The sequence below is a fragment of the Mesoplodon bidens genome (genome assembly GCF_964165515.1).
Source record: "Mesoplodon bidens genome assembly, chromosome: 4".
Lineage (NCBI taxonomy): Eukaryota > Metazoa > Chordata > Mammalia > Artiodactyla > Ziphiidae > Mesoplodon > Mesoplodon bidens.
This window is the reverse complement of record NC_138160.1, coordinates 90,847,956-90,874,940: the sequence shown is the minus strand read 5'-3', so window position 1 is coordinate 90,874,940 and position 26,985 is coordinate 90,847,956. Positions and strand designations below refer to the sequence as shown.

At 37.5% G+C, this 26,985-nt stretch overlaps 1 protein-coding gene across 1 annotated transcript in view; it reads left to right on the top strand.

Moving 5' to 3' along the window:
- LOC308616341 (uncharacterized protein) overlaps window positions 1–26,985 on the top strand; it is a gene marked incomplete at its 5' end in the record, with an annotated part of 258,371 nt that overhangs the window by 219,331 nt on the left and 12,055 nt on the right. The window contains one exon of the mRNA XM_081232606.1: window positions 25,883–25,974. The remainder of the gene's footprint in view (window positions 1–25,882; window positions 25,975–26,985) is intronic.

Sequence of the window (26,985 nt, the reverse complement as noted above, 5' to 3'; positions counted from 1 at the left end):
AATTTTATCTCAAATGAGTGAGATAAACTCCAGGACAACTAAGAACATAGATATTTTCAACCGTAGCTTTATAACTGTAAGAAGAAAATGTAGGGTTTTTTTTTTTTTAATCTCAGGATAGGGAAAAAGTTTTTAAATAAAACATTAAAGGCACAAAACAAAAAGTGATAAATTTTCCCATATTAATTTCTGTGCATCAAAAGATAACACAAAGAAGAAAAGACAACCCCTGAACTGAGATATTTGCAACACATACATTCTTCTTACAAATAAATTTTTTTTAATTCTATTTTATTTTTTTATACAGCAGCTCCTTATTAGTCATCAATTTATACACATCAGTGTATATATGTCAATACCAATAGCCCAATTCATCACACCACCTCCCCACCCCCCGCTGCTTTCCCCCCTTGGTGTCCATACGTTTGTTCTCTACATCTGTGTCTCAATTTCTGCCCTGCAAACCGGTTCATCTGTACCATTTTTCTACATTCCACATATATGTGTTAATATACGATATTTGTTTTTCTCTTTGTGACTTACTTCACTCTGTATGACAGTCTCTAGATCCATCCACGTCTCTACAAATGACCCAATTTCGTTCCTTTTTATGGCTGAGTAATATTCCATTGTATATATGTACCACCAACTTCTTTATCCATTCATCTGTCGATGGGCATTTAGGTTGCTTCCATGACCTGGCTATTGTAAATAGTGCTGCAATGAACACTGGGGTGCATGTGTCTTTTTAAATTATGGTTTTCTCTGGGTATATGCCCAGTAGTGCGATTGCTGGATCATATGGTAATTCTATTTTTAGGTTTTTTTTTTTTTTACCAGAACATATAAGATTTCTAGAAATTTCATGTAATGTCTGAAACATTTATACTAACATATTTCCATACAAATAAACCAAAGAAAGTTTAGTATTAGTTTTTGTTTGTTTCTTTGTAGTGCAGGTTCTTATCAGTCATCAATTTTATACACATCAGTGTATACATGTCAATCCCAATCGCCCAATTCAACACACCACCATCCCCACCCCACTGCGGTTTTCTACCCTTGGTGTCCATATGTCTGTTCTCTACATCTGTGTCTCAACTTCTGCCCTGCAAACCAGCTCATCTGTACCATTTTTCTAGGTTCCAGATACATGCGTTAATATACAATATTTGTTTTTCTCTTTCTGACTTACTTCACTCTGCATGACACTCTCTAGATCCATCCACATCTCAATAAATGACTCAGTTTCATTCCTTTTTATGGCTGAGTAATATTCCATTGTATATATGTACCACCAACTTCTTTAGCCATTCATCTGTCGATGGACATTTAGGCTGCTTCCATGACCTGGCTATTGTAAATAGTGCTGCAACGAACATTGGGGTGCATGTGTCTTTTTGAATTATGGTTTTCACTGGGTATATGCTCAGTAGTGGGATTGCTGAATCATATGGTAATTCTATTTTTAGTTTTTTAAGGAACCTCCATACTGTTCTCCATAGTGACTGTATCAATTTACATTCCCACCAACAGTACAAGAGAGTTCCCTTTTCTCCACACCCTCTCCAGCATTTGTTGTTTGTAGATTTTCTGATGATGGCCATTCTAACTGATGTGAGGTGATACCTAATTGTAGTTTTCATTTTCATTTCTCTAATAATTAGTGATGTTGAGCAGCTTTTCATGTGCTTCTTGGCCATCTGTATGTCTTCTTTGGAGAAATGTCTGTTTAGGTCTTCTGCCCGTTTTTGGACTGGGTTGTTTGTTTTTTTAATATTGAGCTGCATGAGCTGTTTATATATTTTGGAGATTAATCCTCTGTCCATTTATTCATTTGCAAATATTTTCTCCCATTCTGAGGGCTATCTTTTGGTCTTGTTTATGGTTTCCTTTGCTGTGCAAAAGCTTTGAAGCTTCATTAAGTCCCATTTGTTTATTTTTGTTTTCATTGCCATTACTCTAGGGCATGGATCAAAAAAGATTTTGCTGTGATTTATGTCAAAGAGTGTTCTTCCTATGGTTTCCTCTAAGAGTTTTATAGTGTCCGGTCTTATATTTAGATCTCTAATCCATTCTGAGTTTATTTTTGTGTTTGGTGTTAGGGAGTGTTCTAATTTCATTCTTTTACATGTAGCTGTCCAGTTTTCCCAGCACCACTTATTGAAGAGACTGTATTTTCTCCATTGTATATCCTTGCCTCCTTTGTCATAGATTAGTTGACCATAGGTTTTTGGGTTTATCTCTGGGCTTTCTATCTTGTTCCATTGATCTATGTTTCTGTTTTTGTGCCAGTACCATATTGTCTTGATTACTGTAGCTTTGTAGTATAGTCTGAAGTCAGGGATCTGATTCCTCCAGCTCCAATTTTTTCCCTCAAGACTGCTTTGGCTATTCAGGGTCTTTTGTGTCTCCATACAAATTTTAAGATTTTTTGTTCTAGTTCCATAAAAAATGTCATTGGTAATTTGACAGGGATTGCACTGAATCTGTAGATTGCTTTGGGTAGTAAAGTCATTTACACAATATTGATTCTTCCAATCCAAGAACATAGTATATCTCTCCATCTGTTGGTATCATCTTTAATTTCTTTCATTAGTGTCTTATAGTTTTCTGCATACAGGTCTTTTGTCTCCCTAGATAGGTTTATTCCTAGGTATTTTATTCTTTTTGTTGCAATGGTAAATGGGAGTGTTACCTTAATTTTTCTTTCAGATTTTTCATCATTAGTGTATAGGAATGCAAGAGATTTCTGTGCATTAATTTTGTATCCTGCAACTTTACCAAATTCATTGATTAGCCCTAGTAGTTTTCTGGTGGCATCTTTAGGATTCTCTACAATGTCATCTGCAAACAGTGACAGTTTTACTTCTTCTTTTCCAATTTGTATTCCTTTTATTTCTTTTTCTTCTCTGGTATCCGTGGCTAGGACTTCCAAAACTATGTTGAACAACAGTGGTGAGAGTGGACATCCTTGTCTTGTTCCTGATCTTAGAGGAAGTGCTTTCAGGTTTTCACCATTGAGAATGATGTTTGCTGTGGGTTTGTCATATATGGCCTTTATTATGTTGAGGCAGGTTCCCTGTATGCCCACTTTTTGGAGAGTTTTTATCATAAATGGGTGTTGAATTTTGTCCAAAGTTTTTCTGCATCTATTGAGATGACCATACGGTTTTAATTCTTCAATTTGTTAATATGGTGTTTCACATTGATTGATTTGCGTATATTGAAGAATCCTTGCATCCCTGGGATAAATCCCACGTTATCATGGTGTATGATCCTTTTAATGTGTTGTTGCATTCTGTTTTCTAGTATTTTGTAGAGGATTTTTGCATCTATATTCATCAGTGATATTGGTATGTAATTTTTTTTTTTTTTTTTTTTTTTTGGCGGTACGCGGGCCTCTCACTGCTGTGGCCTCTCCCGTTGAGGAGCACAGGCTCCGGACGCGCAGGCCCAGCGACCACGGCTCACGGGCCCAGCTGCTCTGCGGCATGTGGGATCTTCCCGGACCGAGGCACGAACCCGTGTCCCCTGCATCGGCAGGCGGACTCTCAACCATTGCGCCACCAGGGAAGCCCTGGTCTGTAATTTTTTTTTTTTTTTTTTTTTTTTTTGCGATACGCGGGCCTCTCACTGTTATGGCTTCTCCTGTTGAGGAGCACAGGCTCCAGACACGCAGGCTCAGCGGCCATGGCTCATGGGCCCAGCCGCTCCGCGACATGTGGGATCCTCCCCAAAGGGGCATGAACCCATGTCCCCTCCATCAGCAGGTGGACTCTGAACCACTGCGCCACCAGGGGAGCCCTCTTTTTTTTGTAGTATCTTTGTCTGGTGTTGGTATCAGGTTGATGGTGGCCTCATAGAATGAGTTTGTGAGTGTTCCTTCCTCTGCAATTTTTTGGAAGGGTATGAGAAGGATGGGTGTTAACTCTTCTCTAAATGCTTGTTAGAATTCACCTGTGAAGCCATCTGGTCCTGGACTTTTGTTTGTTGGAAGATTTTTAATCACAGTTTTAATTTCATGTACTTGTGACTGGTCTGTTCATATTTTCTATTTCTTCCTGGTTCACTCTTGGAAGGTTGTACCTTTCTAAGAATTTGTCCATTTCTTTCACGTTGTCCATTTTATTGGCATAGAGTTGCTTGTAGTAGTCTCTTTGGATACTTTGTATTTCTGTGTTGTCTGTCATAACTTCTCCTTTTTCATTTCTAATTTTATTGATTTGAGTCCTCTCCATCTTTTTCTTGATGAGTCTGGCTAAAGGTTTATCAATTTTGTTTATCTTCTCAAAGAACCAGCTTTTTGTTTTATTGATCTTTGCTATTGTTTTCTTTGTTTCTATTTCATTTATTTCTGATCTGGTCTTTATGATTTCTTTCCTTCTGCTAACTTTCGGTTTTATTTGTTTTTCTTTCTACAGTTCCTTTAGGTGTAAGGTTAGATTATTTATTTGAGTTTTTCTTGTTTCTTGAGGTAGGCTTGTATAAACTTCCCTGTTAGAACTGCTTTTGCTGCATTCCATAGGTTTTGGATTGTTGTGTTTTCATTGTCATTTATCTCTAGGTATTTTTTGATTTCCTCTTGATTTCTTCAGTGATCTCTTCGTTATTTAGTAACATATTGTTTACCCTCCATGTTTTTGTGTTTTTTATGTTTTTTTCCCTGTAATTGACTTCTAATCTCATAGCATTGTGGTCAGAAAAGATGCTTGATATGATTTCAATTTTCTTAAATTTACTGTGGCTGGATTCGTGATCCAAGATGTGATCTATCCTGGAGAATGTTCCTTGCCCACTTGAGAAGAAAGTGTAATCTGCTGTTTTGGTATGGAATGTCCCATAAATATCAGTTAAGTCTATCTTGTCTATTGTGTCATTTAAAACTTCTGTTTCCTTATTTATTTTCATTTTGCATGATCTGTCCATTGGTGTAAATGAGGTGTTAACATCCCCCACTATTATTGTGTTACTGTTGATTTCCTCTTTTATAGCTGTTTGCAGTTGCCTTATGTATGGAGGTGCTCCTATGTTGGATGCATATATATTTACAATTGTTGTATCTTCTTCTTGGATTGATTCCTTGATCATTATGTAGTGTCCTTCCTTTTCTCTTGTAACATTCTTTATTTTAAAGTCTATTTTATCTGATATGAATATTGCTACTTCAGCTTTCTTTTGATTTCAATTTGCATGGAATATCTTTTTCGATCCCCTCATGTTCAGTCTGTATGTGTTCCTAGGTCTGCAGTGGGTCTCTTGTAGACAGCATATAGTTGGGTCTTGTTTTTGTATCCATTCAGCAAGCCTGTGTCTTTTGGTTGGAGCATTTAATCCATTCACGTTTAAGGTAATTATCTATATGTATGTTCCTATGACCATTTTCTTAATTGTTTTGAGTTTGCTTTTGTAGGTCCTTTTCTTCCCTTGTGTTTCCCACTTAGAGAACTTCCTTTAGCATTTGTTGTAGAGCTGGTTTGGTGGTGCTGAATTCTCTTAGCTTTTGCTTCTCTGTAAAGCTTTTGATTTCTCCATCAAATCTGAATGAGATCCTTGCTGGGTAGAGTAATCTTGGTTGTAGCTTCTTCCCTTTCATCACTTCAAGTATATCATGCTGCTCCCTTCTGGCTTGTAGAGTTTCTGCTGAGAAATCAGCTGTTAACCTTATGGGAGTTCCCTTGTATGTTATTTGTCATTTTTCCCTTGCTGCTTTCAATAATTTTTCTTTGTCTTTAATTTTTGCCCATTTGATTACTATGTTTCTCAGCATGTTTCTCTTTGGATTTATCCTGTATGTGACTCTCTGCACTTCCTGGACTTGGGTGGCTATTTCTTTTCCCATGTTAGGAAAGTTTTAGACTATAATCTCTTTAAATGTTTTCTATGGTCCTTCCTCTCTCTCTTCTCCTTTTGGGACCACTATAATGAGAACTTTGTTGTGTTTAATGTTGTCCCAGAAGTCTCGTAGGCTGTCTTCATTTATTTTCATTCTTTTTTCTTTATACTGTTCTGCAGCAGTGAATTCCACCATTCTGTCTTCCACGTCACTTATCCGTTCTTCTGCCTCAGTTACTCTGCTATTGATTCCTTCTAGTGTAGTTTTCATTTCAGTAATTATACTGTTCATTTCTATTTGTGTTTTCTTTAATTCTTCTAGGTCATTGTTAAACATTTCTTGCATCTTCTCAATCTTTACCTCCATTGTTTTTCCGAGGTCCTGGATCATCTTCACTATCATTATTCTGAATTCTTTTTCTGGAACGTTGCCTATCTCCACTTCATTTAGTTGTTTTTCTGGGGTTTTATCTTGTTCCTTCATCTGATACATAGCCCTCTGCCTTTTCTTCTTGTCTATCTTTCTGTGAATGTGTTTTTTGTTCCACAGGCTGCAGGATTGTAGTTCTTCTTGCTTCTGCTCTCTTCCCTCTGGTGGATGAGGCTATCTAAGAGACTTATGCAAGTTTCCTGATGGGAGGGACTGGTGGTGGGTAGAGCTGACTGTTGCTCTGGTGGGCAGAGCTCAGTAAAACTTTAATCCTCTTCTCTGCTGATGGGTGGGGCTGGGTTCCCTCCCTGTTGGTTGTTTGGCCTGAGGCAACCCAACACTGGAGCCACCCAGGCTCCTTGGTGGGGCTAATGGCAGGCTCTGGCAGGGCTCATGTCAAGGACTACTTCCCAGAACCTCTGCTGCCAGTGGGCTTGTCCCCACAGTGAGCCACAGCCACCCCTGCCTCTGCAGGAGACCCTCCAACACTAGCAGGTAGGTCTGGTTCAGTCTCCCCTGGGGTCACTGCTCCTTCCCCTGTGTCCTGATGCGCACACTACTTTGTATGTGCCCTCCAAGACTGGAATCTCTGTTTCCCCCAGTCCTGTCAAAATCCTGCAATCAAATCCCACTAGGCTTCAAAGTCTGATTCTCTAGGAATTCTTCCTCCTGTTGCCAGACCCCCAGGTTGGGAACCTGACATGGGCATCAGAACTTTCACCCCAGTGGGTGTACTTCTGTGGTATAAGTGTTCTCCAGTCTGTGAGTCACCCACCCAGCAGTTATGGGATTTGATTTTACTGTGATTGCGCCCCTCCTACCATCTCATTTTGGCTTCTCCTTTGTCTTTGGATGTGGGGTGTCTTTTTTGGTGAGTTCCAGTGTCTTCCTGTCGATGATTGTCCAGCAGCTAGTTGTGATTCTGGTTTTCTCACAAGAGGGAGTGAGAGCACGTCCTTCTACTCCACCATCTTGGTTCCTAATCCCAGATAAATTTTTAAAAATAAATAATCAAATATAAAAATGTCAATCTAGGTCTTCCCTGGTGGTGCAGTGGTTGAGCGTCTGCCTGCCGATGCAGGGGACACAGGTTCATGCCCTGGTCTGGGAAGATCCCACATGCCACGGAGCGGCTGGGCCCATGAGCCATGGCTGCTGAGCCTGCGCATCCGAAGCCTATGCTCCACAATGGGAGAGGCCACAACAGTGAGAGGCCCGCGTACCACAAAAAAAAAAAAAAAAAAAAAAAAATTGTCAATCTGCAGTATAGGAAACCTGAGTGGCCAATAAACATAGGAAAAGCTGTTTAAATTCACTGTTATTAGAGGAATGCAAATTAAAACCACAGAAAGTCACGTGTTCCAGTGGTGAAAGTTTAAAAATCTGTTAACTCTAAATTTTGTGATAATGTGAAGAAACTGTAACTCCTATACACTCCTGGTAGAATGTAAATTTGTCATTATTCCCTAGGGCAACTTGTCAAAAGCAAGGAAGCTTCACAATGCTCACCTTCTACTACCCAGCAATTTCACTTCTAGATAAATATCAAAGATGTACCATCTTTTGTAAAAACAAAAATTTGGAAACAACCTAAATGTTCTATTGGTAGGTGAATGGATAAGTAAGTGTGGTTTTTATGGTGTTACATTATTTAACAATTTATATAACGTTTAGAAACACGAGAAACAAGAAGTTGTTTATGAATAGTTATTTATTTATAAAATTATTTAAAAAAATTCTGGGAAATAAATATCAAACTCATGATCATGTTATTTCTGTAGAGGGTGGAAAGGGAGACAAAGGAAACTTCAACTGTTTCTTTCCACTTATAAAAAATTCTAAAACAAGTAGGGGAAATGTTGAGATTTGATAAAGTTGGGTAACAAATACCTGGGTATTATATATATATTTAAAGTAGGTCATAATTTAAAGAAAACATTTCACTTCAGCATTCAAGTTTTATTTTTAAAGAAATAAGAAAAGCATTCTGACATGTCAGTTCAGCTATCCCTAACAGCCTTTCAGTTATAGTTGTTTTTCGATGCTATCTTATTTTTATATTTAGGGAGCAATATTAGTACAAAATAGAAAGTGAGTTCTGTTTCTTTGCTTTTTTTTTTTTAATGATTACTTCTAACGCTTTCTCACAAGAAATAGAATTTTTATTTTTGTTTTTCTTTTTGAGAAGCAGTAACATCTCTTCCTACCTCTAGAGGCATGCAGACTATTAAAATCATGTTTCCAGAGCCCTATAATATCACTGGAGGCTTTTTTTCTAGTGTATTTTCTGTTATCTGCTTGGTTATCAGAGCCACTCATCTTACAGCTACTCTAGCCCAATCAAAAAAAGCCAAGAAAAAGAAATTATAATCGTATCCTTTACGCAACAAAGATACAGTTCTGCTGGCCAGATTCCTCCATCTCATGCTTCATTCTGTTTCACACCACTACCTGCCATTTTAATGTAATAAATTTAGGGCCCCATTTACAAATAATCATATTAAATTATAGACTGAGTAAGTAGAAAAAAAATCTTAACCATAGCTCTCCAGGAACTAGGATCAAATGGCAAGAGCTACTTCTCTCACACTGTTATCAGTCTTCACTAAACAAAATTAAATAAATTTTGTTTCAGCTTTCAGCTTTCCATAAATTATACCCCAGTTACCTGAAATAAAGTGAGGAATGTTCTAGTGATTCATTTATATTTCATAAGAAAGAAAGCTGACATTTTGATCCCCTCCTACATATCTTTGCCCTATATCAACTATCCTCTGTATTCTTTTGTTCCTCAAAATATAGAATTCAGATGCCTTTTGATCTGATCCAGGGAAAATTTCAAAGTATAAATGCTGACTTTGTTCCCCACCTTGGAAATTTGCAAGCAAAGGAGGAAAATATGAGACCCAATAGAGAAGACGGTGCTTATGAGGAAGAGATAACATTTTCCTTCCCTTTTAAAAATTGCTTTTAGGGAATACTCACTTGCTTGAAAGGTATATGGATGTCAGTTTTTCAACTGTGGCTGAGGTTTAGAAGAACATGAGCTGCATTTCCCAGCTTCTGGTGTACATGGTATGCTAAGTTAGGATTAACTATAGGTCAAATTTGCCAGTTAGAAATACTCTAAGATTTTCCCATGGAATTAATTATTTATAATCTTTTTCTGATTATTGTAGAAAATTTGGAAAATATAGTTTAGTTATGTTTTCATTTAGTATTGCATTATAAACACAGCATATTAAATAAATGCAAATGTTTAAAAGTTTTAACATTTTTAGATTTGAAAATGGATCCAAACAGAAATAAAATTTTCAATAGAATGAATAAGCATGCTCTAGTCATATTTCACTGGAATAGTTGGATATAAGTTGATAAGTCTAAGAAGTTATCTACACAAATCAGGCTTGAAAATACTTGTGAAAAATCATTTGTCTAAATAAATTTTATTGTTTTAAAATATTAAATTGGGCTTTTTTTCTTCCAGTTTTACTGAGATGTAATTGACATACAGCACTGTATAAGTTTCAGGTGTACAGCATAATGATTTGACTTATATATATCATGAAATGATTATCACAATAAGTTAGGTGAACATCTGTTATCTCATATAAATACAAAATTAAAGAAAAAGAAAAATATATTTTTCCTTATGATGTTAAATCTTAGGACTTACTCTCTTAAAAACTTTCATATATAACCTACAGCAGTGTTAATTATGTTTATCATGTTGTACATTACATCACTAGTACTTATTTATCTTTTTTTAATGAAGTATAGCTGATTTAGAATATTATAGTTGTACGACATAGTGATTCAATGTTTTTATAGATTATACTCCATTTAAAGTTATGTGTACAGACTCTCTAGGTCTGTACACATCATTGCAAATGGAAGAATTTTGTTCTTTTTATGGCTAATATTCTATTGTGTCTATAGACACCAAACATTCTTTATCTATTCGTATGTTGATGGACACTTGGGTTGCTTGCGTATCTTGGCTATTGTAACTAATGCTTCTATGAACACTGGGGTGCATGTATCTTTTCTTTCTTTAATATAAATTTATTTATTTTATTTATGTATTTTATTTATTTATTTTTGGCTGCATTGGGTCTTTGTTGCTGTGCACGGGCTTTCTCTAGTTGTGGTGAGCAGGGGCTACTCTTCGTTGCGGTGCACAGGCTTCTTATTGCAGTGGCTTCTCTTGTTGTGGAGCATGCACTCTAGGCGCGCGGGCTTCAGTAGTTGTGGCTCGCGGGCTCCAGAGCACAGGCTCAGTAGTTGTGGTGCACAGACTTAGTTGCTCCGCAGCATGTGGGATCTTCCCGGACCGGGGCTTGAACCCATGTCCCCTGCATTGGCAGGAGGATCTTAACCACTGCACCACCAGGGAAGCCCTATCTTTTCAAATTAGTGTTTTCATTTTTTTTTCTGGATATATACCCAGGAGTGGAATTGCTGGATCATAGTGTAGTTCTATTTTTAGTTTTTAGAGGAACCTGCGTACTTGTTTTCAATAGTGGCTGCACCAATTTACATTCCACCAAGAGTGTACAAGGGTTCCCTTTTCACTTCATCCTCTCCAACATTTGTTATTTGTACACTTTTTGATAATAGCTACTCTGACAGTTGTGAGGTGACATCTTACTATGGTTTTGATTTTCATTTCTGTAGTAGTTAGCAATGTTGAGCATCTTTCTGAATCCTTTGAAAAAATTTCTAGTGAGGTCTTCTGCCCATTTTATAAATCAGGTTGTTTGTTTTGTTTTTGGTTTTGTTTTTTTGATATTGAATTGTATGAGCTGTATATATATTTTGGATATTAACCCTTTACTGGTCCTATCATTTGCAAATACTTTCTCCCATTCAGCAGATTGTCCTTTGCTTTGTTAATGGTTTCCTTTGCTGTGCAAAAGCTTTAAGTTTAATTAGGTCCCATTTGTTTATTTTTGTTTTTGTTTCCTTTGCCTGAGGAGACAGATCCAAAAAATTAGTGCTAAAATTTATGTCAAAGGGTGTTCTCTCTACGTTCTCTCCTAAGAGTTTTATGGTTTTAGGTCTTATATTTAGATTGTTAATCCATTTTGAGTTTATTTTTGTATGTGGTGTGAAGAAATGTTCACATTTTATTCTTTTACATGTAGCTGTCTGGTTTTCCCAGCACCACTTATTGAAGGGACTATCATTTCTCCATTGTATATTCTTGCCTCCTTTTTCATCAATTTATTGATCATAGGTGCATGGACTTATTTCTGGGCTTTTTATTCTGTTCCACTGATTTATATATCTGTTTTTGTGCTAATACCAAGCTGTTTTGATTACTGTAACTTTGTAGTATAATCTGAAATCAGGGAATGTGATACCTCCAGTTTTTTTCTTTTTTCTCAGGATTACTTTGGTAATTTGGGTCTTTTTTGGTTCCATACAAATTTTAGGATTATTTGTTCTGGTTTTGTGAAAAATTGTCGTGGGTGGTTTGATAGGGATTGAATTAAATCTGTAGATTGCTTTGGATAGTATGTATATTTTAACAGTATTAATTCTTCCAATCCAAGAACATGGGATATCTTTCCATTTCTTTGTATCACCTTCAATTTTCTTCATCAATGTTTTATAGTTTTCAGAGTGTAAGTTTTTCACCGCCTTGGTTAAGTTTATTCCTAGGTATTTTAGTATTTTTGATGTGATTTTAAATGTGATTTTTTTCTTGCATTCTCTTTCTGATAATTCATTGTTAGTGTATAGAGAAGCAACAGATTCCTGTATGTTTATATTGTATTCTGTAACTTCACTAAACTCATTTATTAGTCCTAGTAGTTTTGGGGTGGAGACTTTAGGGTTTTCTAGATATAATATCATGTCATCTGCGAATAGTTACAGTTGTACTACTTCCTTTCAAATTTGGATGCCCTGTATTCCTTTTTCTTGTCTGATTGCTGTGGCTAATTCTTCCAATACTATGTTAAATAGAAGTGGCAAGAGTGGGTATCCTTTTCTTGTTCCTGATTTTAGAGAAAAGGCTTTCAGCTTTTCACCATTGAGTATTATGTTAGCTGTGGGTTTGTCATAAATGGCCTTTATTACATTGAGTTATGTTCCCTCTGTACCAACTTTGATGACAGTTTTTATCATGGGTGGATGTTGAATTTTGTCAGATACTTTTTCTGTGTCTATTGAGATGATCATGTGATTTTTATGCATTCTTTTGTTAATGTGGTGTATCACATTGATTGATTTGAGAATATTGATCCATTCTTGTGTCTCTGGAATAAACCCCACTTGATCATGTTATCTGATCCTTTTTATGTATTGTTGAATTCAATTTGCTAATATTTTGTTGAGGAAATTTCATTTGTTTTCGTCAAAGATATTGACCTGTAATTTATTTTTTTTGTAGCGTCTTTGTATGGTTTTGGTATCAGGGTAATGGTGGACTTGTAGAATGAATTTGGAGTGTTCCATTGTCTTTAGTTTTTTTGAATAGTTTGAGAAAGATAGGTATTAGCTCTTCTTTATATGTTTGGTAGCATTCCCCTGTGAAGCCATCTAGTTCTGGACTTTTACTTGCTCGGGCTTTTTTTAAAAATTCAATTTCTCTACCAGTGATTGGTCTTTTCAGATTGTCTGTTTCTTCCTGATTCAGTCCTGAAAGACTGTGTGTTTCTAGAAATTTATTTATTCTTCTGTGTTGTCCAATTTTTTGGCATATAACTTTTCATAGTATTCTCTTATGAGTATCTAATATTTATATCGCTTGTTATTTCTCCTCTTTCAATTCTTATTCTATTTATTTGGGTCCTTTCCCTTTTCATTTTGATGAGCTTGGCTAAAGCCTTATCAATTTTGTTTTTCTTTTCAGATAAAACCTGCTCTTGGTTTCATTGATCTTTTCTACTTTGAGGGGGTGGGTATCCATTTTATTGATTTTCTCTCTGATCTTTATTATTTCCTTCCTTCTGCTGACTTTGGGATTTGTTTGTTCTTATTTTTCTAATTCCTTTAGATAGTAGGTTAGGTTGTTTATTTGAGAGTTTTCTTGTTTCCTGAGGTGTACCTGTATCTCTATAAACTTCCCTCTTAGAACTGCTTTTGCTTCATCCCATAGATTTTGGAAAGTTGTGGTTTTATTTTCATTTGTCGAGGTGTTTTCTGATTTCCTTTTTTATTTATTCATTGACCCATTTGTTTTTTAGTAGCATGCTTTTTAGTCTCCGTATGTTTGCGCTTTTATCATTTTTCTTTCTGTAATTAATATCAAATTTCATACTGTTGTGGTCAGAAAAATGCTTGATATAATTTTTAGCCTCTTAAATTTGTGGAGACTTGTTTTGTAGTCTTTCATGTTATTTACCCTGGAGAACATTACACGTGTACTTGGTAAGAATGTGTATTCTGCTGTTTGGGGATGGGACATCCTGTAGATATCTATTAAGTCCAACCAATCTATTTTATTAATTAAGGTCACTGTTGCCTTAATGATTCTATGTCTGGATGATCTGTCTGTTGATGTAAGTGGAGTATTAAAGTCCCCTACTATATTGTATTTTTGGCAGTTTCTCCCTTCATGTCCAATAATATTTGCTTTATATATTTAGTTGCTCCTGTATTGGGTGCATATATGTTAACAAGTATAAAATCCTCTTCTTGTACTGCTCCTTTTAATCACTATATAATGCCCTTCTTTGTGTTTTGTTATAGATGTTGTTTTAAAGTCTATTTTGTCTGATATGAGCATTGCTACCCCCTCTTTCATGTCATTTCTGTTTGCCTATCTTTTTCCATCTCACTTTCAGTCTGTGTGTGTCTTTAGCTCCTAAGTGTCTCTTGTAGGCAACATATAGATAGGTTTGTTTTGGTTTTTTTTTTAAATACATTTATTTATTTTTGGCTGCATTGGGTCTTCATTGTTTTGTGTGGGCTTTCTCTAGTTGCGGCGAGTGGGGGCTACTCTTCATTGCAGTGTGAGGGCTTCTCATTATGGTGGCTTCTCTTTATTGCAGAGCACAGGCCCTAGGTGCATGGGCTTCAGTAGTTGTGCCATGCAGGCTCAGTATTTGTGGCTCGCAGGCTCTAGAGCACAGGCTCAGTAGTTGTGGCACACGGGCTTAGTTGCTCTGCAGTATGTGGGATCTTCCCTGACCAGGGCTCGAACCTATATCCCCTGCATTGGCAGGTGGATTCTTAACCACTGTACCACCAGAGAAGGCCTGATAGATTTGTTTTGTATCCAGTCAGCCACCTTATGGCTTTTGATTGGAGCCTTTAGTCCATTGATGTTTAAAGTGATTATTGAAAGCTATGTACTTACTGCCATTTTATTACTTGTTTTCAAGTTGTTTTTGTAGTTCTTCTCTCTTCATTTCTTTTTCTTTTTGTTTCTTCCCTTGTGGTTTGATGATTTTAATTAGTAGTAGACTTTTGTTCTTTTCTAGTTTTGTGTATCTATTGTAGGTTTTTGATTTGTGGTGACCATGGGGTTCCTATAAGTTGACTTATAATAACTATATCTACTTTAAGTTCAAGCACATTCTAAAAGATCTACATTTTTTACTCCCCTCCCCCACGTTTTGTATTTTTACTGTCATACTTTACATCTTCATGTTTATCCCTTCATTGTTTATTGTAGTTATAGTTGCTGTTACAATTTTTGTCTTTTAATTTTCATACTAGCTTATTTTAGTGGTTGATCCTAGCCCTTACTATTTATTTGCTTTTCCTAGTGAGATTTTCCCTTTCCTTTAGATTCTCACTTCTTGTTATAGCCTTTTCTTTTCCACTTAGAGAAGACCCTTAACATTTATTTTAGGGTAGGTTTAGTATTAATGACCTCTTTTAGTTTTTGCTTGTCTGAGAAGTTTTATATCATCCTTCAGTTCTAAATGATAGTCCTGATGGGTAGAGTATCCTGGATTGTATTTTCTTCTCTTTAGCACTTTGAATATATATATACACATATATATTTTTTATATTATAGGTGGCAGATTTATTTTCTTTTTTTTTTAAGATGCTCATTCTTTTATTTATTTAATTTTTGGGGGGCTGTATTGGGTCTTTGTTGCTGCATGCAGGCTTTCTCTAATTGCAGCGAGTGGGGGCTACTCTTCGTTGAGGTGCGTGGGCTTCTCATTGAGATGGCTTCTTGTTGCAGAACATGGGCTCTAGGCACGTGGGCTTCAGTAGTTGTGGCACATGGCCTCAGAAGTTGTGGCACACGGGCTTAGTTGCTCTGTGGCATGTGGGATCTTCCCAGACCAGGGCTCGAACCCATGTCTCCTGAATTGGCAGGTGGATTCTTAACCACTGCGCCACCAGGGAAGTCCCACTTTGAATATATTTATCATGCCAGTCCCTTCAGTCCTCCAAAGTGTCTGCAGAAAAATCAGCTTTTATGGGGGGGTCCTTATAGCCTTATGGGGGGTCCCTTGTATATGACTCTTTGTTTTTCTCTTGCTGCCTTAGAATTCTCTTTTTATCTTTAACTTTTGCCATTCTAATTGTGACATATCTTGCTGTGGGTCTGTTTGTGTTCATCTTGTTTGGGAACCTCTGTGCTTCCTGTACCTGGATATATATATGTCATTCTTCAGATATGGGAAGTTTTCAGCCATAATTCCATCAAATACATGTTCGATCACCTTTTCTTTCTCTTCTCCTTCTGGGACTTCTATAATGCAAATGTTGGTGTTTGCTATTATCCCAGAGATTGCTTAAACTGTTTTTATTTTTTAATTTGTTTTTCTTTTGCTATTCTGATTGGGTGATTTTCATTATTCTCTTTTCCCGGTCACTTATGCATTCTTCTGTATCACTTAGTCTGCTATTAATACCTTCTAGTGTGTCTTTTATTTTAGTTATTGTATTCTTTAGTTCTGACTGGTTCTTCTTTGTATTTTCTAGCTCCTTGTTAAAATTCTCGCTATGTTCATCAATCTTTTCTGTAATTTATTTAGCATTCTATTACTAATGCTTTGAATTCTTTATCTGATGATAAATTGTGTATTTCTGTTTCATTATCTATTTTTCAGGGGTTTTCTCTTACTCTTTCATTTGAGAGCAGTCCCTCTGTCTCATTTTGCTTAACTTTCTTTGTCTCTATGAATTTAGTGAAACAGTTACCTACTGTGGTCTTGAAGGGATCTCTTTATGTGGGAGCATCCTTGTACCCTTCTTGTTCTCCAGTGCCTTTGCTGGGAGAGCTGGATTTGACTTGAAAACAAGTCACATCTTTCTTCAGGGTTTGCTGGCATCTATAAGTTTGGTAGGAGGTGGGACTGGAGATGGGCTAGGGCCAGAGCCAAGTGTGAAGCAGGGTTTCCCCACTGCTCAGTGGCCATAACTGCACTATTGGGTGTGGGGTCTGATCCCAACTTGTTGGAGCAGAAGCTCTGTGGGTCAGGCCCAAGCTGGCTCTGTTCCTTTTAAGTGTATGTTCTCCCCTCTCCCAGCAGCAGCACCCTTGCCCCTGAGGGGAGCATTGTTGGAGCAAGAGGGGTCCATGCAGGCTCTTGGCTGGTTAAGAGATGGGGCTGTTATGGGCAGCTGCAGACAGAGGTCCAAATTGTCTGTAATGCTCCACCTGTGCAAGTGGCAGCAGTTGCTGCCCTCACCCTGCTCAGACACAGCCTCAGGCCTGAGTCTCCTTTGTTCCTCACAAATAATCACTTCCCCAAGCCTCCATTGCCCCTGCCCCGTTGTGGATCTGCACTGAGGGACATGCAGCCCTGCATAGGGTCTCAGTGTGTATGGGGCAGGGACTGTGCTATCAGAGATCAATATTACCCCTGATGAACTCCCTGTGTAAGCACCAGCAGTGGCTGTCCCCACCCCCCTCTGACACCTCCCCAGGTCCAAGTCACCTCTGCATCCCATGGCCGAGCTCTATCCACAGTTGTTGCAGCCCTCAGTCCAGTGTTGACCTGTGAGGTGAAGTAAGCAGGGCTGGATCGTTTGCTCAGCTCAGGCTGGGGCACATGCTGGGGCTGTCACAGGAAACCTTGCAGCCACTGAAGCACTCCTCAGTCTGCCCTCTCCTCCCTGCCTTGAGGACAAGCCAGTGCAGAGTCCAGGCTCCACACAGCCCTCCTGTTAGTCCCAGCACCCCTCCAACATACCGAGGGGGCTCATCTTCCCTGAGTTGGACCCCAGAAATGTGGTGCCCAATATTTGGCTCAAACCATTCACTCCCCAGGATGGATCTCCTGCTGTGTAATTTCCCTTTTCTTCTGAGTCTCCTCCTAGGGGCACAGGTCCTGACCTGATCACTTCTCTTACCTTCCTATTCCTTGTGGATCTTTCTTACAGCCTTGTTTGCACAGGAGTCTTTCTGCCAGTTTCCAGTTAGATTTCAGTGAGAATTGTTCTATTTTTGAGGTGAATTCCATGTCCTCCTACTCTGCCATCTTGATCAACCTCCTGAAATTTGTCCTGCTGAAGTTCATTACTCATTTATTGAAAATTAACTTAGAGCCAAATTGTTCTTGGTCTTCCTGTCTCCTCCAATTCTTTTTGTCACAGGATTAAGGAAAACAACCTCCTATAGAGACATAAAGAAAGATAAGTTAGGGAACAATATATTACATTCCATTTAGTGTTCTTCCCCAAGTTCCATTAGAATCCTCACTTGTCTTGCACCCTGATCCAGTGGTTGGTTGTAGGGTGCATTTCAATGTTCCGTCAAATGCTGGATTGTATTGTTTTCACTTCCTGGAACAGTACAGACAGTCCTTGTTCATGTCCACAGTGCTTTCCTGGAAATCATGCCATATAGAGATCTGTGGTAACACAGATCACTTTCCCTCATAAGATTAGCATCGTAACTGAGGGTCATAATCCTAAATAAGAGACACAAAAACTTTCCAGGTAACTTGCCATAAAAATCAAGTTTCAACAATGAGATATATCTATAATATTTAAACAGTAAAAATCATACTCCACATCGCATAAAATGGTCATGGGGCTCCCATCTATATTGATTACACAGTGGGCAAATGTACCTATAGCACTTTAAAAAAAATCAAATTCAGCTATAATATATTTATCATAAATGAATCATCATTAATTTTCTGTTCCTTTTTAGAAAATGTAGGATAAGTCATGGTTGTTGGCCCAGATCTTTTTAAAAAGAAATCCAAGGTATCAGCAAATGTGTCTCTACTTTTTTCTTTGTAAATATCCATATACAGTCATTGAAAATCACTCCACAGAGTAGAAGGAAGAGTTTAGTGAATGATTTTAAGGATGATTATAAGAAAAAAATGACAATGACAATGGTGAGGACCTCCCTTGAAAGCATATTTTCCCTTTAAAGACACGTGTTCCAGTGTCTCAACTTATTCAAAGCTGCCTTTGTAGCTGTTTGGAGACAGACCAACACATTGCTGCAAGGATCTTACATCATCTCTTTCCCTGATCTGTTGGCACTGCCAACATGATTTTCTCTTTCTGCTCTGCATAAGAAGATTTAGGTAGAGGAAAACATGAGGAATGGATTTGAGAGATGTCTTGATAGTAAATTCAGCAGAACTTGGATAAAGACAGGACATGGTAGAGTAAAAATGCCTTCAAACTCTTTACTACTCCTTCCATTAAGAGACTGCTTCTCTCCTTGAATCTCAGTAGTCTTAGTGCCTTGCTTGATCAGTGTGGCAAAGGTGGCATTCTGAGACTCGTGAGGCTAGGTCATAAAAAGTCTTTCAACTTCTTCCTGGACCTCTTGGAACAATCTCTTTTGTTACTCAGTGACTGTGCTGTGATGAAACCCAAGACACCCTGCAGGGAGATCCACATGGAGAGGAACAAAGGCCCCCAACCAACAACCCAGCTAAGCTTCCAGCTGCCAGCCAGCAGTATCTCACTCAATGTAATTGAACCATCTTGAGCTAAACCAGCTGACATCATGTGGAGCAGAGGAAAACTGACACTGCTGGGTCTTACCCAAATTGCAGATTTGGGAGCAATTAATAAAATAATAATAAATTATTGTTGTTTTATTAAATTTTTTACTGAAGTATAGTTGATTTACAATATTGTGTTAGTTTCAGGTGTACAGAAAAGTGATTTAGTTATACATATATTTTTTTCTGATTCTTTTCTATTATAGGTTAGTTGAATATAATTCCCTGTGCTATACAGTAAATCCTTGCTGTTTATTTTATGTATAGGGTTGTGTATCTGTTAAACTCATACTCCTAATTTATCCCTCCCCCACTCTTTCCCCTTTGGTAGCCATAAGTTATTTTCCACATCTGTGAGTCTGTTTCTGTTTTGTAAATAAGTTCATTTGTATTAATTTTTAGATTCCACATATAAGTGATATCATATAATATTTGTCTTTCTCTGTCTGGCTTACTTTACTCAGTATGATAATCTCTAGGTCAATTCATGTTGCTGCAAATGGCAATATTTCATTCTTTTTTTTTGACCGAGTAATATTCCATTGTGTATATATACTACATCCTCTTTATCCACTCATCTGTTGATGGACACTTAGGTTGTTTCCATGTCTTGGCTATTGTAAAGAGCGCTGCTATGAACATTGGGTGCATGTATTTTTTTGAATTGGAGTTTTCGTCTTTTCTGGATATATGCCCCGGAATGATATTGCTGGATCATATGGTAACTCTATTTTTAGTTTTTTAAGGAACTTCCATACTGTTCTCCATAGTGGCTATACCAATTTACATTCCCACCAACAGGGTTCCCTTTTCTCCACACCATCTCCAGCATTTATTATTTGTAAACTTTTTGATGATGTCCATTCTGACTGGTGTGAGATGATATCTCATTGTAGTTTTGACTTGCATTTCCCTAATAATTAGCAATGTAGAGGGTCTATACCTGTGCTTCTCGGCCATCTGTATGTCTTCTTTGGAGATATGTCTATTGAGGTCTTCTGCCCATTTTTGATTGTGTGGGTTGTTTGGTTTTTTTAGTATTGAGTTGTGTGATCTGTTTGTATATTTTGCAAATTAACTCCTTGTCAGTCGTATCATTTGCAAATATTTTCTCCCAGTCCATAGTTTGTCTTTTCATTTTGTTTATTGTTTCCTTTGCTATAAAAAAGCTTTTAAGTTATATTAGGGTCCATTTGTTTATTTCTGCTTTTATTTCTTTTGCCTTGGGAGACTGATCTGAGAAATTATTGCTACAATTTATATCAGAGAATATTTTGCCTATGTTCTCTTCTAGGAGTTTTATGGTGTTTTGTCTTATATTTAGCCTTAAGCCACTTTGAGTTTATTTTTGTATATGGTGTGAGGCAGTGTTCTAACTTCATTAATTTACATGAGACCATCCAGCTTTCCCAACACCACTTGCTGAAGAGATTGTCTTTTCTCCATTGTATATTCTTGTCTACTTTGTCAAAGATTAATTGACCATAGGTGTGTAGGTTTATTTCTGGGCTCTCTATTGTGTTCCATTTATCTATATGTCTGTTTTTGTGCCAATACCTTGCTGTTTTGATTGCTGTACCTTTGTCATATTATCTGAAGTCTGGGAGGATTATGCCTCCAGCTTTGTTCTTTATCCTCTGGATTGCTTTAGCAATTCCGGGCCTTTTGTGGTTCCATATAAATTTGAGGATTATTTGTTCTAGTTCTGTGAAAAATGTAATGGGTAATTTGATAGGGATCACATAAAATTGTCGATTGCTTTGGGTAGCATGGCCATTTTAACAATATTAATTCTTCCAATCCAAAAGAATGGGACATCTTTCCATCTCTTTGAATCAATGATTGTTGTTGTTTTAAGCTAACAAGTTTTGGGGCAGCTTTTTTGGGGGGGGCAGTTTTTTATACAGAAATAGATAACTAGAAAGAGAAGAGAGGCAGAAAAGGTAAAGAAATTTAATGTTTCAGGCCTAGATTAAACAAGAAGATAATACATTATCCAGGAGAGAAAGCAAAGGAAAGTTGTGAAGATAGAACATTTGATTGGAATAGTGTGGAAAAACTTGGGTGTATGAATGGTATTGCTAGAGACCAGTAAAAATTATAATTTGAATTTAATCTTGTTTACATTTATTAGCCATGGTATCATATCTACCTCTATAAAATCCAGTTAAATCTAGAGTGAACTACAACTTTATTTAAAAATGTACAGAGCAAGAAGTGGAAGTTTTAAGAAAAAAGTGATGGACTACTGTTAAGTAATTTGACTGGATAGTATATAATAATTACCTTCAATAGGATATGAATTGTGCAAATAGTGAATCAGATCAATATTGGTCTTCATTTTTTCCCAGGAAGGAAATTATCTTAAAATCCATGAAACAGCGACATTCAAAACTACTTTGACTTTCTCTCTGTCTCTGGCAGGTTTCAGGGGACTTCCAGATTTTGTACATCTAATCAGTGTACTGCAGAGGTCATTTCTTTTTAATATTTATTTATTTATTTATTTTTGGCTGCGTTGGGTCTTAGTTTCAGCACACAGGATCTTTCGTTGCAGTGCACGGGCTCTTCATTGCAGTACACGGGCTTCTCTCTAATAGTGGCGTGTGGACTCCAGAGTGCATGGGCTCTGTAGTTGTGGCACTCGGGTGCTCTAGTTGTGGTGCTTGGGCTCAGTAGTTGTGGCACGTGGACTTAATTGCCCCACAGCACATGGGATCTTAGTTCCCTGACCAGGTATTGAACTCATGTCCCCTGCATTGGAAGACAGATTCTTAACCACTGGACCACCACGGAAGTCCCCCAGAGGTCATTTTTATGAGAATGTGTGATCCTAAAAATAAGTCTCAAGAGAATTCTTATATTTCAGAGAAATCAATATATATAATCTATAAACAAGTTATTTATCTATTAAAAGGTGTTGGCTAGAATTATGCCTATATGTAGATTGCATTTAAATGCTCTACTTGGTCATACAATGTAGCATATGTAGGCCTCTTTTTTCTCTAAAAGTAGGTAAACTCCTAAGCACATAATTTTTTTTAACATCTTTATTGGAATATAATTGCTTTACAATGGTGTGTTAGTTTCTGCTTTATAACAAAGTGAATCAGCTATACATACACTTATATCTCCATGTCTCCTCCCTCTTGCGTCTCCCTCCCACCCTCCCTATCCCATCCCTCTAGGTGGACACAAAGCACAGAACTGATCTCCCTGTGCTATGCGGCTGCTTCCTACTAGCCATCTCTTTTACATTTGGTAGTATATATAAGTCCATGCCACTCTCTCATTTTGTCCCAGCTTACTCTTCCCCCTCCCTGTTTCCTCAAGTCCATTCTCTACATCTGTGTTTTTATTCCTGTCCTGCCCCTATGTTCTTCATAACCATATTTTTTTTCAGATTCCATATATATGTGTTATCACACAGTATTTGGTTTTCTCTTTCTGACTTACTTCACTCTGTATGACGGACTCTAGGTCCATCGACCTCACTACAAATAACTCAATTTCGTTTCTTTTTATGGCTGAGTAATATTCCATTGTGTATATATGCCATCTTCTTTATCCATTCATCTGTCGATGGACACTTTGGTTGCTTCCATGTCCTGGCTATTGTAAATAGAGCTGCAGTGAACGTTGTGGTACATGACTCTTTTTGAATTATGGTTTTCTCAGGGTATATGCCCAGTAGTGGGATTGCTGGGTCATATGGTAGCTCTATTTTTAGTTTTTTAAGGAACCTCCATACTGTTCTCCATAGTGGCTGTATCAATTTACATTCCCACCAACAGCTAAGCACATAATGTATCACTTTAATCCATAACTTTGGAGATGAACTATTGCTGGAAAAGCATGAGCCTAATGGTTGGGTAGAAGTACAACTTTCACCCTTACTTTTAGCTCATACTGTTAAATAATTTTGGAAAATAACTTCTATCATCTCGTTCCTTTTACACTCTATCCATTTTGTTAAGGAGGATTATGGCAACTATTCATGCATCAAAAAGTTCTGAAGACATAACTCATAGCATCTCTTTAGTGAATCAAGAGTCAGTGTATTTTTACAGCACTTAACTCTTCATAGAATGACTTTCACCTTTTCCTGAAAAGGTCAAGATAGAAAAAATATTGGAATCTCTTATCTGCTATCCAATCAACTGTAAATATTCTTTGTATGCACAGTGCCTGGCACATCGTAAGAAAGAAAGGAGAAATGAAGGGAGAGAGGCAGAGAAGGCTCCCTTGGAAACCTGCTTTTGCATCACATTAAGACTTAACCTGAGACTGTTCTGCTCAGTCTTTGACTGTGATTTACAAAATGCAAATATACGCTTGTATCTGTAGGATAATATGTCGTAGACTGGGGAGATGTCATTCCAACAGGGGAAACATTGTTTGAAATACTAAGCATGTCTCTTCTCTCACTACCATTAATGATACCTGGGTCAACCACAGAGACCTCATGGCATGACGTTTATTAGGGCCATGTCCTATTAGCCATGCCAAAATTTAGACCTTGCTAGGTCCCACTGCTGAAGATATGACAGAAAAAGGAACATAATTTACCATTCTGCAACAGTGACGAACATAGAACTGGGTAGAGTTTGGCTTTAACTTACTAAGCTATAAAGCTTTGCTTTATATATAACATATATATATATATATATATATATATATATATATATATATATACACACATATATATATATTCTGTGCTATATAATATCAGAACAGCTATTATCAGGAGTGGTTATAATAAGCATCATAATAACTACCACTTAGTGAGTGACCACAAATCTAGGCACTTGGCTAAGCTTTTTTTTTATTATTGTGCTCAATTAATTACAACAGCCTTGCATGGTAGTGTTGTTCTGCCTATTTTGAGGACAGGGAAGTAGAGGTTAAATAACTTTGTAAGGAGTGGATCCAGTTATTTCAACTCCATCAGTCACCAAAACTCCGTCTCATTCCACAATCCCCTCAAAACCACTATATTCATTGAAATGTTTTTGAGTGGCCACTACCATAAATGGTATTTGGTGTAGAGTACATGTGAGTTCCCAAATTTATTTAGAGAAAACTGCCATTAAACTTTTCCTGTGGAAGTCCAAGCCCTAGAACTTATTTCTTCTTTCTTTATCAAAGTCAGTTTCATGGATTTATAATTTATGTAAGACTATTCAAGTTGCCTGAATTTGAGGTCTCTAAGAGCAAATATTGGATCTCAGAATTTCAGGACAGGATTGATTAATTCATTCCACACTGACTGTGTAAGCACTGAGTTTGACACTGAGTATACAGAAGTAACGACGTGCAGATAGCCTTGACTTTGATGAGCCCACCGTGATACCTTTCCTTTAAAGTCCAATGAAACAAAATGCAGTAATGTTATGAGGGTGGGGAAAATGTATTAAAGAGAATAAATGACACTAATTATTTAGAGGCCCCTGAATTGCTAGGTCTGCAAATTGTTGAACTGCTAAATTCAACACCAGATTGTCTTGGGGCAGGTAAAAATATTGATCTGTCCCAGGACCGGCACTTAGGCTCCCTATTTCAAAATAAATGTCAAAATATCATTCTATTATGAATTCCCAGACAGAAATGGAAGCTCACTGATGCACTTTAAATTCCATCAAAGGATTAAAAAGGAGAAGAAATATAAGAGAAGCTTTGGACATGGTTGGGTACCCTTAGATATTGTTAATACATCTTAATTCTGCTTGCAAACACTCTTTATATTGAATAACAAGAAGAAATTAAGATGTGGTATAGTGAAGCATGCTTTGCCAGAAGCTGTTTAATCCATAACCTATGACATGGACTTTCTTATCTAATACTTCTTTTTGAAACCTTTCTCCGCTATACCCCTGTATAACTGTAAATATATCATCCTATTTATTCCTCCTGCTCTATGCTTCCAACTCACGTCTCCTTCAAGTTAAGGAAATAGGCTACCCCTAGAGTAAAAACATTACTGACAACTCCGAAGTGAAAACAGTTCTAATGGGAAATACCTTGGTACCATTGCAGGGGGCTACCAGCGCGGCTGTTTCTGGCAATCAGTTAGGAACTGGCAGATGTTAAATTGACATATGTTAGGAAATAGCTTTCAGAGACTCATGTTTCAAAATGTATAAAAGAAAAACAGATGACACCACCTTTTTTTGGCTTAAACTGGATAACTAGAAAATCACACCGGATGTGTTAAGATGTTTCCCTTTAGAAATATTTTCTGTTTCCTGAGAAAGAATGAGCAAAAGCAGAAGCGACATATGTGCTCCTCAAAGTGTGCTTTGGTCTTCTTTTATAAACTTAAATTTCTACTGTGATTAAAGTATTTGACCAAAAATAATGGGTCAAAAAAACAATGAATTCAGTATTTTTATAATTGATATAGATTTTATAAACTGATGAATTATTCAGTTCTTCATAAGGTTTAGTTAGTGGGAGATCTAAATAGAATCCTAAGGGAAAACACATCATGGAGAAGCCTGAAATATGAAAAACAATTGAATGAGATAACTTATTCAATTCAATAAGAATTGAAATGTTAATCTCACTTCCCTGACATTTTTATCTTAAATGATTCATTCTCACATAGGTAAGGTATTAACACAGAAAAACATACTTAGGTTGTTGGCATTTTCACTGTACAGATTACAATTTGACAAAGACATTTATTGGTTTTGCCTGTTTTGTCATTGCTCTCCTTCAGGTGACAGCACGTCTAATATATATTTGAGGAACCATCCCTTTTCCACACTCTATGTAGCTGTTCTCCACACCTGGGCAGGCTGGTCTCCAGGGGTGAGTAGTAATCTGAGATTGGCCAATCAGTGGATTCTAATCTCATAGCTGCAACAATTGACTCAGTGTTTGGCACATGGCTCAAGTTAGGCCAGTAAGACACATCCATGGGACTCTTGGTACGGTCATGAAAAAAAATTGACTTCTCTTCCTATTGGAATTCAGCTTGTTGGACATAATCATTGAGCTCCTAGAAGACATTTTGCCACCATGAAAGAAGGGTCTATTCAAGAATTAAGCCAACACAGAGGAAAGCAAGGGGATGGGGGAGGAGTAGACAGGGGAAAGGAAGAGCGAGAAAGAGGTAGAGAGAAAGAAAGAGAGAGAGGGAGAGACAGAGAGACTGAGTCCTGATGGTACCTTTTTATCCTGTGCATCTAACCTATTCTTGAACTTCTCAATTAGTTAAGCTAATTCCCCCTCTTTGCTTAAGACCAGTTTGCACTGAGTTTCTTTCATTTGCCATCAAGAGAGCATGAAGCTACATGAGAAATCACTTTAGACTGGGGGAATTAGGGATGTTCCATGGAGGAAGTAGTACTGGGCAGGGTCTTGAAGGAAGCTAGACTGGAGTAAGCAGAGATGGAGAGAAGGGCACTGCTGAGTGCAGCTGCATGATCCAAGGCATTGGGGTCGATCTGAGAAGGGAAGTTGCTACAGGGTCATAATCTCAGGATCCCTGAAGGACTCCACGTTGGCTCTTAGTCCCAGTTACCCCATCTAGACCCCAAACATCCTTGTTGACAGCACCATGAGGTGGGATGTACTCTCCTAAAGAGAATGGATGTGCTTTCATGTGAGGAGACACACAGCCTGGAGCCTGCATGAATAGACATTGTGTACAGTAGTAATGGAGACATAAGCAGAGGGACCAGCCTGCGAATCTGGGAGCCCTACATCCATGGTCTGAAAATCCTGGCCCAACCAGCATGGGACCTTCAGGACTTCCCAATAAATATATTGGTTGCTCAGGGAGAACTGTGGAAGTCTAGATTGGCTAGAAAAAGGTCA